The sequence below is a fragment of the Macrobrachium nipponense genome, chromosome 13 (genome assembly GCF_015104395.2).
Source record: "Macrobrachium nipponense isolate FS-2020 chromosome 13, ASM1510439v2, whole genome shotgun sequence".
NCBI classification, from domain to species: Eukaryota; Metazoa; Arthropoda; class Malacostraca; order Decapoda; family Palaemonidae; genus Macrobrachium; species Macrobrachium nipponense.
In genome coordinates, this window is record NC_087206.1 from 102,869,225 (window position 1) to 102,879,031 (window position 9,807).

At 36.2% G+C, this 9,807-nt stretch overlaps 1 protein-coding gene across 1 annotated transcript in view; it reads left to right on the top strand.

Moving 5' to 3' along the window:
- The window catches only part of LOC135225411 (G patch domain-containing protein 1-like), a gene marked incomplete in the record, with an annotated part of 225,305 nt that overhangs the window by 176,429 nt on the left and 39,069 nt on the right, over positions 1 to 9,807 (top strand).

Below are 9,807 nucleotides of genomic sequence, written 5' to 3' on the forward strand. Positions count from 1 at the left end.
CTAGACTGTAAGTGTTGTAGCTTACAATTGCAGTTTACGACCATTTTGGTCGAGTTAAAGTTGACCAATGACCGAATTTTTTTTATTTATCGTTATTTATATGAAAATATTTCAAAACTCATAAAAGCTACAACCATGGGTTGTTTTTGTTGTATTTTACATGAAATTGCGCACATTTTCATATATAAAACTTTATGCAACAGCTAATTTAAAATGGTGCAAACATTACGACAATCGAACAAAAAAATTTATGATTTTTTCAGAAGAGTTACTGTGCAGACATAGGGAAAAAGTTTATTTCATAAATTCACCATAAATTGAAATATTGTGCTAGAAACTACTAATTTGTTGAAAAATAAAGGTAAATGATTGAATATTACTAGAATGTAAGAGTTTTAGCTTACAATTACGTTTTTCGACCATTTCGGTCGAGTCAAAGTTGACCGAAGGTTGATATTTTGGCACTTATCATTATTTATATAAAAATATTTCAAAACTGATAAGAACTACAACCATGGGTTGTTTATTGTTGTATTCTACATGAAATTTTGCACATTTCCATATATAAAACTTTATGTAATGGCTAATTTAAAATGGTGCAAACATTACAACAATCTGACAAAAAAATTTATGATTTTTTCGGAAGAGTTACTGCGCGGACATGAGGAAAAAGTTTTTTTTCATAAATTCACCATAAATCAAAATATTGTGCTAGAGACTTCCAATTTGTTGCAAAATGAAGGTAAATGATTGAATATTACTAGAGCTTAAGAGTTTTAGCTTACAATTGCGTTTTTCGACCATTTTGGTAGAGTCAAAGTTACCTGAAGGTTGAAATTTTGGCACTTATCATTATTTATATGAAAATATTTCAAAACTGATAAAAGCTACAACCATGAGTTGTTTTTTGTTGTATTCTACATGAAATTGTGCTCATTTTCATATATAATACTCCATGTGACGGCTAATATAAAATGGTGCAAAAATTATGTCAAAGTGACGAAATAATTTCTGAGATGTGTTGCTGTCCGAGAAGAAAGAAATTCGCGCTTGCGTGCCTGGGTAACGATTGTAAACAAAACAAAGCCTTGATCCATGAGCTCCCAGCATTCCCCAAGGCGCGTGATTCAAAAGTTTATATTTCCAGCTGCTCGTAGATGTGTAGCCCCGAATTGTTGACCTCCCTCAATGCAGCCGTCTACTTGCTCAAGTACTCAGTTTCTTGAAGTTGATCCTCAGTGACAGCTGTTGTTGCTTGAGGTTAGACTCCAGTTCCCAATTGCACTCCAGCAAAGTCTTCCCCAACTTAGCAACCAACTGCAGTTCAGATTCATAAGTGGAAAGAGCAGCCACAAAATCTGTAGGCCCTCGGCCTAGCCAGCATTTTACCACTTTGCTGTTGGGCTCAGAAAAAAAAAAAGACCACAACTAATTGGCAAAACTGTCTCTCTTAGCTTCCACTTGAGTACAGGTGAAGGGAAGCCTCAGCCTACTTATTCCCATCTACTAAATCTGCAATGGAAGAAAGAAAAGACGAACATTAATATTAAACAATCCCTCACCTACAAGCAACACACATTAATATTAAAGAATCCCTCACCTACAACCACAACATTTAAAAAACTACAGTTTAAAAATTGCTTAACCTAATCAACTTAACAACAACAAAATAATATATAGAAAGAATCAAATATTAATTCACAAGACCTAACTTTTTTTCTCTACCACACTCCCCCTGACTAAAAATAAAGTAAAGGGAATCTCATTTCCTTTTTTTCTCTCTCTAAACTCCCTTTCTAACAACCCACTGTACTCCAGAATTGGACGTTGACTTCAGGTCCATGGTCTCTCATGCACTACCTCTTGTTCACTGACTTCTTCTTGAACCACATTGGACTCGCCTAGCCTTGGTTCCGTACTACTTACACCAAGCTCATTTAAACTGGAGATGTATGTCGGTTTCAACTTTGTCAACATGGCACTCATTTAATTTTGCCACACATGGCACTCATTTATTTTTGCCACACTTTGCCTCAAGCTATCACTTTACAGTACTTTACACTTTCCAGTACTTTTAAATATGTACTGCTTCTTCACAACTTGGTGTTGCTTCCAATTCACCCAACTCTTGCATATCCTTGTGCACATTCCTTGTACTCACCAAGTTCACTCCTTCCACATCCCACTCAAATCCTTCCAAGTCAATTATACACCCTCATTCTTACTACTACTTAACAACATCGCAAGGGTATTTTCACTTCTCACAGTGCATCCGATTGGGATTGAGTTCAGTTTGACATTCAAGGCATCTGTGTATGCATTAAACAGGTACGGAGAGAGAATGCCCCCTTGCCGAAGCCCTTATAGAGAGCCGAAGGTGTACGATAATACATTACCCCATTTGACACAGAATTGCTGTGTGGGAAACCAGCAATGTAAAATGCCAATTAGATATAGGAGTGTGCATCTTTTATGCAGCTTCAGGAAGAGCTTCAGGTAGTTTACTCTGTCAAATGCTTTTCTCACATCTACAAAACAAAGGAAAACAGGAGAGGCTGATGATTGGTAGTAGTTCAGCAATTCTTTCAGTATGTAGATGCAGGTGTCGTTGTTGAGTGGTTTGCTTTAAACCTAAAGTGGTTGTCAGTGGTGTGTAGAAAGGGGAGAAGTCTCACTAGAAGAACGGACTCAAGTATCTTTGATGCGATTGTTGTGATTGCAATTGGTCGGTAGTTGCCAGGGTCAGCTGCATCCTTTAGCATGTTTTTGATTAATGGTATCAAGTGAACTAAGAGTAGGGAGTCTGGTGAATTATGCATGCATTGAATAGGGCAGCTAGCGAAATATAAATTATCGGATGGCAGAATTTGAAAGCCTCTGGGGGAAGACCATCACAGCCAGGGGATTTATTATTAGGTAGGCTGTTTATGGCATCGCTAATGTACCCGGGGTAATACGGTCTGCAAGGTGAAATTGAATGTTGTCAGAAAGGAGGTTATCTACATCCCTTTGGGAATCTTGATCATTTATGCAATTCAGGATGTTGATGAAGTGATCGCCCCACATACTTGTGATAGCTTCGTCTACGACTGCTTCCCCCACTCTCTGTGATAGCTTTTTAGTTTTGGGATTTAAGGACTAGATATCTTTACAAAGATGAGGATAATCACCAGATTCTAAGTTAATTAAAATAGGCAGTTATGATCACTTTTAGTAAGGGGGTTTTTGGTGTTTGAACTACGTATTAGGCAGTTATCAGCATTTTTTGAGGGGGTGTCAAGTATGTATTCATGGATTTTAACTATTCGAGGGTGGTTGTGGTCCCTATCTCCTGTGAATTGACTGTACAGTATATTGCAAACAACTATGAAGTGTGAATGGAATGGGGAAAACTACTCTTCCCCTAAAGAGAAGTGTGAATGGTACAGGGAAAAGTACCCTTCCTCCAAATGAGGAAGGAACTTTTTCAGAGATCTTCACTATTTTACCAAAATGGCCTTTCAACATTTAACCTTGTTATGAATTTCTTCATATTTTTTTTGTCTTTATGAGTGATGCCCATCATACTGGCATCACAAGGAATACAATACTGGGGAATACAGAAGTTATTGAAAAGACCCCTGGCCCAAGATGCTTACAGCTGCTACTGGTACTCTTAACACGGAAGAAACCTTTATTAAATACGACCCAAGAAGTTATTCTCCTGCCTACCAGCATTTCGTGGCCTGTTATTAACAAAACTAATAGACATGTGCCAGACAATGCAAGAAACTACATTCCCGAGTCGGAAATGCAGAGTAATGTCTGAGATTCTGTGAGGCATCTGGCAATCATTCAAAATATTCACTGGGGTGTAGCCTTGATTGTCAGCCATTTTGACATATTGATGTGAAGGGCATGGGTGCGAATAGTAGGAAAAAGAGTCTATACTAATTTAGTTTATCGAGTGAATTATTGAAAACTCAAACAAGTTAGCAGGAAGGGAACTGGCATTTTTTATCTATGAGATCACTAACAGCCCTAACCAAAAAGATGTAAAAGTATTCATAGACATATTGGGAGGATATGATCCTTCAAACTGGAACAAGTCAGCAGAAAATATTATGAAAATAATTGAAGGAGTACCAAATAAAATTCAAGTGGTCAAGAGACTTATAAAGAAAATTTACATCTATCAACACATTCCAACAAAGAAAATGAATAAGGTGAACATTGAGAATATACTGGTTGATGCAATAGGAAAAAGAATGCCTAAAGCATATAAACTGTGTAAGGTGTGGTATAGCATTGTAAATCCACAAAACCTGATCAGGAAATGCTATGCATGCAACATACCCACGCATTCTCAATGCACAGAAGTCCAGCAAAATACAAATAAGGATACAAGAGTATTTTCCTCAACATGTCTATCATGGATAGATAATGTTATTAAATTGAGACGTAATGTGCAAATAGTAGACGTTGAAGAAGAGGAAAACGGAAAAGAAGAAAATAAAACAGAAATGATAGAAAAAATAATGAAAACAAAGAGCAGGACAAGAGTATGGATGCAGAGATATTCATAGATACTACATATGAGGCAATAAAGCAGCATACATACGATGAAATAAATTACGACATGACAACACAAAATAAAATCCCGAAGAGGCTTTACCCAGATCTTCATACTAATGGGAAAGAGCAAGAAAAAAAAGAAAAGAAAGACAGTCTTCACCCTTTTGAAAAGAGGGAATTGCAGATTAGGTGAAAGATTTACTGCAAACATCCCAAGGTATGGCACAATTATGAAATTTATGGCAAATGTGCATACCTAGACGGCTATGAGGCTGAATGCAGAGATATACATCCAAAAATATGCAAAAAAGAAGGAAAAGGATGTATGTTAACAAAAAATGTAAATATATGCATCCTGTAGCCATGAATCAAAATCAATTAAATAATAAAATCCAAAATAAAAAAGAAACCAAGAAGGGAACAAAGAACATGAGGTGAAGGAAAAAGACAAGCCATCACCATGCTATGGAATGTCAGCATCGAGAATGCAAGCATCAGCTCCAAGATACAGTGCAAGGAACAAGCACTGTATATATGATGCCAGGGGATGGTGCAGATACGGAAATAATTGCAGATTCATCCACAAAATGAATAATTATGAAGAAGGAAGGTCAAATATATTGGAAAAGTTGGATTTTTTAATGTCAGAATTTCTGGAAATGAAGAAAAGAACAACATACCAGAACAGGAAAGAGACATGGGAAAATCCTTATTATTACCCATAATAAATGATGTGGAGAACATGCATACCATCACAGTGATGAATGTGCAGGATTTAGTTACGAGTAACTCAAAAAGAAAAATAGAGTTCTTAGAAGAACTAACCCAAACTGAAAGAAAAATAGATATGATGAATATAAGAAACCTGGTATTCCCAAGAGACTGGTAGATATAATGAATATAAGTGAAACCTGGAATTCCCAAGAGATTGGTAATGGTGATCAGATGAAGGGGTTCCAATATGGAGGAGTTATGGAGTTCCATTTGACACTGTCTGTGTGTGTGTGTGTGTGTGTGTGTATGTGTGTGTGTGTGTGAGAGAGAGAGAGAGAGAGAGAGAGAGAGAGAGAGAGGGTGTAATTGGTGTATGGATAGTTAACGATTGAATTGGCTGTTGGTGAGTTCTGGGTTGTCTGCTGGTGCTGTTGGAGTTTAGAGGTATGGTTATAGTTCTGTGTTTTTCCAGTCAGTCTTTGGTCAGTCTTTACTCAGAATCGGTGATGATCAGTAGTGTCAAAGTTGTTGTGCCTGTGCTGTTGAATTTGTTGTGCTTGTGAGTTTCTGTTGAGTTATATGTGAGTTGTTATAGTTGAGGGTGGTTGTTGTTATTGGGGAGCTGTTGTGGTTTCTTGGCGTGGTTGTGAGTTGTTGAGGTTTGATGTTGGTGAGCTGTTGTGATTCCTTGGTGTTGTTGGTGGGTGTGTGTGTTGCCTTTTTGTGTTGTTTTTTTGTGTTGGTGTTTGTGCAGTGGTCTTTTGTTGTGGTTGTGTTCCTTGTTTGTTGTTGTGGTCCTTGGGTGTTGTTTGTTTGCAGTGTTGTTGAGTTGTGGTTTTATTCCTTCTATGTTGTTGTGCTGAGTTGTGGAGTTGTGGTCCTTGGGTATTGTGTTGTTGTGTTCTTGGGTTGTGGGTTGTGGTCCTTGGGTATTGTGTTGTTGTGTTCTTGGGTTGTGGGTTGTGGTTCTCCACGACCTTGACCGGCAGACAGCACAGCATAGCCTGGAGTATCTGGAGTTGGGTGAATACATGTGTTTGTGTTTTTTTTGTTCTGTGTAGGTAGGTCAATTGTCCTGTGTGTATTCGGTAGTGTAAAGAGGAAAGTGTGACTGAGGGTGAGTTTGGTAGCCGGATTAATTAGGTGTAAGGGGGGGGGGGGGGGGGGGAGATTTTGCCCGGTTGTTTTTAAGCTTGTGATCCCACCACATCAAACTTATAGATCAGATAGAAAAAAATAGGAATCAAGGGAAACCGCGATATATGGGAGAGACATAAAACAAGGAAAAATACATGAGAAATATAGTAACTCAGAATGTGAATTAATAGTGGTAGAATTTCAATCTGAAAAATTAATGAACATCGTAATATGTAGACCCCCTAATACTGAAGAGTTTGACACAATAATAGAAAAATTAGATGATATATGTAGAAATCACAAGGACTGGACTATACTCCTATCCAGAGACTTTAACTTTCCTTTTGTAGATTGGAAAGAACGAATAGGAGATTGTGGTTGTATTTATACATTTAAAAAAGAGTGTAATAGTAGTGCAGAAGATAAGAGGCAATTCGAAAAACTATTAGATATGCTACTAGAACACAACATTGAACAAATAAATCACCTGCCAACAAGAAAGAAAAATACTTTAGACCTAGTCTTTGTGAATGAGATGAACTATGTTAAAGAAATAATAGTTTATAATGCGTGTATTTCAGACCATAATGTCATAGAATTAACAGTCCATTCCAAAGCAAGTGAAAACAGAGATAAACAAGAGATGAAAAAGTGGGAAGGATATAGAAAATACTATTTCTATAGTAAGAATATAAAATGGTCAGAAATAAATGAAGAATTAAACAAAGATTTGGATAACATATTCGTAAGTGATGATATACACGTAAATACGGATATATTATATAAAATATTAGAGAAAATATTAGATAAATATATACCGAAGAAGAAAAGTAAACATCAGTCATGCATACCAAAAGACAGAAGGATCTTGTTCCAGAAAATCAGAAAGTGGAAAAAAGGTCTTGCAAAAGAAAAGAATGCATGGAAAGTGACGGAACTAAAAAGTAAGATAGGAAATGCAAAACAAAAGATTATACAATCAAAAGAAAATGAAAAATAGGACTTGTAAGAAAAAACCCTATTAAATATCAAGCAAAACCCCAAACTATTTTACTCATCTGCAAAAAAGATGAATAAAAGAAGAATAGAAATAGACCCACTAAGAAATGAAGGGAGAGTAACGAATGAAAAAGGAAATATGCAAAATATTAGCAGAAAGATATAAGAGAGAATTTACCCCTAGAATTGGTAATGAAGATAATGATACAGAAATAAAGGATGAAAATAGTCAATATTTATCAGATATAGATATTAATGAAGCCAATATTGTGCAGGCTATTAATGAAATTAAAAATGAATCAGCAGCTGGACCAGATGGTGTCCCTGCCATTTTGTTAAAGAAAGTAGTTCATTCTATTGCAAAGCTGCTTGCAATATTATTAAGACAAAGTATATATACAAGCAAGTTTTATGATAGCATAAATTAGCATATATTACCCCTACTTTCAAAAGTGGATCAAGACTAGGAGCAAGTAATTATAGGCCTGTGAGTTTAACATCACATATTATGAGAGTGTATGAAAGGGTAATGAAGAAAAATATTATGAAACATTTAATAAAAAATAATTTGTTTAATATAGGACAACATGGTTTTTGTACCCGGAAAAAGTACACAAACCTAACTATTAGTCCACTGTGAGAACATGTATAAAAATATGATAAATGGAAAAGAAACATGTGTTTTATCTAGACTTTGCAAAAGCTTTTGACAAGGTAGACCATAATATATTAGCAAAGAAAATTAGAAAACATAATATAGTGGGCAAAGTAGGAAGATGGATAAAAGAATTTTTACACAACAGAAGACCGATAGTTATTGCAAATGATGAGAAATCGGATGAAGCTAAGGTAATATTCGGTGTGTCACAAGGTACGGTGTTAGCTGCATTACTGTTTGTTATTATGATTGCAGACTTAGACAGTAATGTTAAGGACTCGGTAGTGAGTACTTTCGCCGATGACAGAAGAATAAGTAGAGAAATTACTTGTGATGAAGATAGGAACGCGCTACAAAGAGACCTTAACAACGTATATGAATGAGCAGAGGAAAATAGGATGGTATTTAACTCTGATAAATTTGAATCAATAAATTATGGAGATAAAGAATGAAAGCTATGTGCATATAGGGGACCTAATAACGAGACAATCACTAATAAGGAAGCAGTAAAAGACCTTGGTGTGATGTTGAATAGGAACATGTTATGCAATGATCAAATAGCAGCTCTATTGGCAAAAAGCAAAGCAAAAATGGGAATGTTGTTACGGCACTTCAGAACAAGAAAAGCTGAACACATGATTATGCTTTATAAAACATATGTATGTAGTCCACTTGATTATTGCAATATGATATGGTACCTACACTAACAAAAGGATATTGCACAAATAGAGAGTGTACAGAGGTCCTTTACAGCTAGAATAGAAGAAGTTAAGGATCTTGACTACTGGGAAAGACTACAATTTTTAAAATTATAATGTCTAGAAAGGAGAAGAGAACACTACAGGATACGACAGGGATGGAAACAGATAGAAGGAATTGCCGAAAACATCATGGAGCTAAAAATATCAGAAAGAGCAAGCAGAGGTAGATTAACAGTGCCCAAAACTATACCAGGAAAACTAAGGAAAGCATACAGAACATTAATCCACTATGCACCAGCATCAACAATGCAGTGTCTATTCAATGCGTTGCCAGCTCATCTGAGGAATACATCAGGAGTGAGTGTAGATGTGTTTAAGAATAAACTCGACAAATATCTAAGCTGCATCCCAGACTATCCAAGATTGGAAGATGCAAAATATACCGGAAGATGCATTAGCAATTCTCTGGTAGACATTAGAGGTGCCTCACACTGAGGAACCTGGGGCAACCCGAACAAGATGTAAGGTCTGTAAGGTAAGGTCTCTCTCTCTCTCTCTCTCTCTCTCTCTCTCTCTCTCTCTCTCTCTCTCTCTCTCTCTCAATGAAATATGAATTACTGTATCATAAAAAAGTACAAAATTAACAAACTTTATGAGAGAAAATGGCTTTGCCTGAATACAAGGTTAACTTGATTAGTTTTCACATATAGTATTAAGCCATATACTTTTAAGGGTAATGTTGTAAGATGACTTCGAAATGATATTAAAGTATTTTAGGATGATAGTTTAAGGTATACATATTTGTTGTTTGAACTATTAAGGTAGGCATTAAATAATTAAAATAGGCCGTTATAATCACTTTTAGAGGGAGGGGTCTTGGTATTTGAACTATTAGAATAGGGGGTGTCATGTATTAACAGATTTTAGCTCTGCCCCTGTGGTTTTGGTCCCTATCTCCCATGAATACCATGGGTTGACTGTACAATATATTGCAACCAACTATGATGTGTGAATGATACAGGGGAAACTACCCTTCCCCAAAAG